The sequence below is a fragment of the Notolepis coatsorum genome (genome assembly GCF_963971535.1).
Source record: "Notolepis coatsorum genome assembly, contig: SUPER_15_unloc_6, whole genome shotgun sequence".
Taxonomy (NCBI): domain Eukaryota; kingdom Metazoa; phylum Chordata; class Actinopteri; order Aulopiformes; family Paralepididae; genus Notolepis; species Notolepis coatsorum.
The window spans coordinates 276214-281850 of record NW_028174861.1 but is presented as its reverse complement, the minus strand read 5'-3'; positions in this window follow the sequence as shown (position 1 = coordinate 281850).

The window sequence follows — 5637 nt, the reverse complement described above, 5'->3', positions numbered from 1 at the left end:
CGTTCCACATTGATGTGGCATATAGCGGAAACGTGTTTAGTCCCTTGTTTGAGCCGAATCTGGGTTTAACATGATTTGTTGAGCTTCCTCTGGTGTTGTGGTCGTGGTATTCACTGACCTTTGGGAAGTATTTTGACATGTACATGGGTACCTTGGTCGCATAGTGTATCTTGTAGACCAGGCCCATTGCAAGTTGCTGTACTCTTCTACTCTAAGCCATCCTATAGTCAAAGTGGGCAGGGGTGAGGTGGGTTCTAGGAGTAAGGTCAAGTAGTAGTCTGACCAGTTTGTTTTGTGATGTTTGTAATCTTGTTTTTAGCGCCTTTGAGATTCTTTGGTACCATGAGGTGCAAGCATATCGTAGTACCCTTGAATGAGTGCTCCTGCCAGAGTCTTCAGGGTATTCTTGTTTACCAGAGAGGAGATCCGGTACAAGAATCTAGTTCGTTGGTTGACTTTTTTTATTACCTTGGATGCCATTTTGTCACAGGAAAGATTTGCCTAGGATGGAACCTAGGTATCGCTGCTGGCGGGACAAAACCTCATAACTCCAAAAACCCAACTTTTCAGCAGATGAAAAAGACGAACACAGATTTGAGGGTGAATAGAGTTAGGAGGTTTAGACAGATGATCGGTTTAATGCTTTCCCATTGTTTAAACTTTGTAAAACCCACACACACATATGGAGGATGATCTACGGAGTTGATTTATATAAAAAAAAATTAAATAAAAAATGGAGTTATGAGGTTTTGTCCCGCCAGCAGCGGTATGTAATTTCATCTTTCCTTGTGACAATATTGTCACCCACTGTAACTGAGAAGCCATCGGTCTTGCTGAGTCTGTTATTTGATCCGAAGAGAATGGACTGTTAAGGTGTAATGATAGTTTGTTATCAGCGAGCCATGCGCAGATTCTGCCGAGTTCTGAGCTGAGGGTTTTTTCAACCTGTAACTTGTTCTTGTCAGAGACCAGCAGGGCTGAGTCGTCCACAAACAGGAACAAGTTGCAGTCACAAGCTGACGACATGTCATTTGCATAAATTAGGAACAGTAGCTGTCCTAGTATGCTTCCTTGTGGAACACCACAGCTCACTGTGAGGGGGGGGGGGGGATAGAGTACAGTTTACCTCCACCATCTGTTCCCTCCCCTCAAGGTAGGATTGTATCCAGCTCACTGATAGACTATCAAAACCAATTGCTTTTAGCTTGTCAATCAGAATGGTGTGATTGACAGTGTCGAAGGCCTTTTGTAGGTCCAGCATGACCATGCCGCAGTATTTGCCCGCATCCACCTCTTGTTTGATGTGGTCGTTCAAATAGAGAAGGCATGTGTCAGTGGAGTGGGACGTTCTGAAGCCAGATTGGAATTCGTAGATCAACGCTATCAACCATTATTTCAACACGTGTAAAATCATGCCATTATCTCCTTGTTTCGAGTTATCCAATTAACGAATTCCATAATCTGATCAACCGTAACTCAATAATGTACCTTTTCTTTCCCCAAAAACCTGATTTATACAATAATCCCTATGTCTTCTAAACACTGTATTTAATTCATAAAAAACATGTGTGTTTGGTTCCCTGCAGGAGAACCCCCAGGCGGGCGGAGAGAGAGACCTGGAGGAGAATAAAGTGGAGCAGCTCTGCACCGAGCCGTCTTCAGACCCGCTGACGTCACACAGCCGCTCCCTGGACTCTGGATCCCCGCTGACGTCACACAGCCGCTCCCTGGACTCTGGATCCCCGCTGACGTCACACAGCCGCTCCCTGGACTCTGGATCCCCGCTGACGTCACACAGCCGCTCCCTGGACCCTGGATCCCCGCTGACGTCACACAGCCGCTCCCTGGACTCTGGATCCCCGCTGACGTCACACAGCCGCTCCCTGGACTCTGGATCCCCGCTGAAGTCACACAGCCGCTCCCTGGACTCCGGATCCCCGCTGTCAAGTCAAGTCAAGAGTTTTATTTGTCACGGCATACAAGTATACAATGAAATGCGGGTGGTCTTGCCCGCAACGATGTGCAATACAGTGGTACAACATATAATAGAATCCAATAAAAACAACATTGTGCAATAACAGGTAACAGGTAACATGGTGTGACATCTCGGTATCTGTACATAGTTATTTACAGAGCATATAGGACATGCTAGGTAGCTTTGGTAGTGCAATACACTGTTAATGTTGCTATACTAATTTAAAGTGGCCTTTCCTTACAGAGACATGGAATGGAATCAGACATTTCAGACGACACCGACCAGGAGCTTGACATCGAGGAGGACGACGGCGTGGAATTCTGATTGAACCCTCAAATATTAGTAATATTAATATTATAAGATTAGTTAACGACCATGCTCACCAACGGAAGCTGAATAACCAGATTTTTTTTTAAAACATAACAAACATAACATAACCAGATTTTTTTTTTAAACATAACAAAATAACAAGAGAAACAAACAGAGAAAAGACAGTTCCGCTCATTCCTGAAGTGCCCTTGAAATTAATAAAGCAACTAATGACTCGACATTTCCCTCTAATTCCCAAATATTGAATATAATGGGATCGAATAGGCTTATTTTCTTTTTTTTTATCCTTGAATGCAGACTAATTTCCAAAGTGCCTTGACGTGAACGGGCAAACATTCTCTCGCGGGTCTCAACTGAAACAGTTCACAACTCGTTGAGGATTATTGTCTTAATTGTCACTTGAAAATCGTGTCCTTCAGTCTATACTGTATTTAGTGTTTGGTTCTATACACTGTAATGAGTAGCCTATGTCGTGTGTACTATACTATAGTGTGCCTTATTATTAGGCTATGATTCGTTTTCTGTCGTTTTGGATGGTGGACTCTCGTGGGGTCTATTCTGTTCACGGCTTGTTGTTATGCCACTGGAAATACATATTGTGTCCTTAATTATTCGATGTAATTCGAATTATGTTGTGTTGGGTGATTTCCAATCAAATATATTTTGTGATAACTAAAGATTAGTCTATTTGAGTCGCATCTGAGTTTATGGGAGAATTCGGTGAGTGATGTATTAGTAATATGATATCTTAGTCATAATGTCAAATACAAATTCAACTTTAAAATAAAAAAAGTAAGCTACATTGAATAGTAAAGGTTGTAATTCAAATTATGTTCTTTCTTTTTACAATAGTTATAGATGAATAAAATTAATCTAACTATAAAGGAAGGATCGTGTGTGTGTGTGTGTGTGTGTGTGTGTGTGTGTGTGTGTGTGTGTGTGTGTGTGTGTGTGTGTGTGTGTGTGACCGTGTGTGTGTGTGTGTCGAGAACCCCTCATAGGTATAGCTGTCATTAATATTTATTAAATAATTATTAGTAACCTATAATAAAAAAAAGACTATGTGCCTTTTGAAATCGAATTGAGCTGGATTCAATCAATTTGAACCATTTATGAATTGCATTTTACACAGTTTTAGTTGAATACAATTTGCTGATAGTTTGAAAGTGACAAGAGGACGATCAGTTTTTACAGTGATATACTACAGGAACCTTAGTCCTGCACACCTCTATGGAACACTCTCTCCCTTAGGGCCACACCCCTATGCAATAAGAACTTCTACTCAGAGTCATGCACAACAGGAAGGATGGAGAGGAGATAGTAAAGTACTGCAGTCTATGTTTTTGGGAAATGTCAGTGAAGCAGAAATCATATCCATTGTATCAAAGTCAAAGAATAAGACATCCATTGACAGTGATGGGATAGATATGATTATAGTGAAGAAGACAATTGATTGTATGATCAAACCTCTCTGTTATATTTGTAATCTTTCTTTTCAGACAGGTATTTTTCCAGACAGGATGAAGGTAGCAAAAGTGATCCCACTTTACAAAGTGGGAGATAAGCACAGCTTCACTAACTATAGACCAGTGTCATTGCTCTCACAGTTCTCGAAAGTGCTTGAAAAACTGTTTTCGCATAAGTTAGATGGTTTTGTGGAAAAGAACAAACTGCTGAGCAAAAGCCAGTATGGCTTTAGGCAAAACAGATCAACAGCGACTGCCTTAATGAATATTATTGAAGAAATAACAACAGCAACAGATAAAAGGAAATTAACAATAGGGGTGTTTATTGATTTAAACAATTTGATACCTTAGATCATAATATTCTAATTTCTAAATTACGCACATATGGTGTGAGAGGAGTGGTTCTAGAATGGTTGAGTAGTTATCTCCACAATAGGCAACAATATGTGCAGTTGGCAGATGTCAAATCTGAGCTCATGAAAATTGAATGTGGGGTACCGCAAGGTTCGGTTTTGGGGCCCAAACTCTTTCTTTTATATATTAATGATATTTGTGATGTTTCAAAACTATTACAGTTTGTCTTGTTTGCTGATGATACCAATTTTTTTTGCTCTGGAAATAATTTAAAGGAACTAGCAGAATATATTGTGTATGAAATGACAAAGCTAAAGAAATGGTTTGATGTAAATAAGCTATCACTGAATCTGAAAAAAACTAAATTTATGATTTTTGGCAATCGAAAACTAGATGAAAATAATTTCTTAGTGTGATTATGGATGATAAATTAACATGGAAATCGCACATAGCACACGTTAAAAAAAAGATGTCCAAGAGTATTTTTGTTATGAATAAAGTAAAGGATGTGTTAGAGTATGAGGCAATGAGAACACTCTACTGTTCACTCATCTCACCTTATATCAGTTATTGTATTGAAGTATGGGGGAATACTTATGGGACCAATATAAAACCATTATATATACTACAGAAGAGGGCCATAAGAATCACACATAAAGTGAGTTATCGAGAACACACAAATACATTATTTATTAAATCTAGAATAATTAAACTTGAAGACATGGTTAAGTTTCAAACAATGTTAATTATGTTTAGGGCAAGAAATAATACACTGCCAGAAAAACTACAAAATCTTTTTCATTTAGAAAGTGAGTTTAGTAGGAGAAAATACAATTTTAAACATCAGTTTGCACGTACCACACTTATGTGTCAGATGTGTCCTTCAGTTATTGGTGTAAAGTTGTGGAATTCTCTCCATAGCGAGCTTAAGGGTTGTAATAGTGTTTATCAATTCAAAAAAAATTATAAAAAAGAAATATTTAGTCAGTATGAAAATCAAATGTGATCTGAATAGTGAGATCTTTTCTTTTCTTTTTTTCTCTCTTTCTTTTATTCTTTATTCTTTATTATTATTATTATTATTATTATTATTATTATTATTATTATTATTATTATTATTATTATTATTATTATTATTATTATTATTATTATTATTATTATTATTATTATTATTATTATTATTATTATTATTATTATTATTATTATTATTATTATTATTATTATTATTATTATTATTATTATTATTATTATTATTATTATTATTATTATTATTATTATTATTATTATTATTATTATTATTATTATTATTATTATTATTATTTAATTTTTTCTTTGTTTAACTGTGGATTGTGAGTTTCTGTATAATGGTATAAATTATTATTTGTATAAATTAGGTTGTACGCCAACCATTAAGAAAATACTTTTTTAGTTTAGGAATAAGGGGCAGGTAACTATAAGATTTATTCTTCTTCCTGCTCCTTTTGTCCATGGAATGTTATTTATGATTGTGTA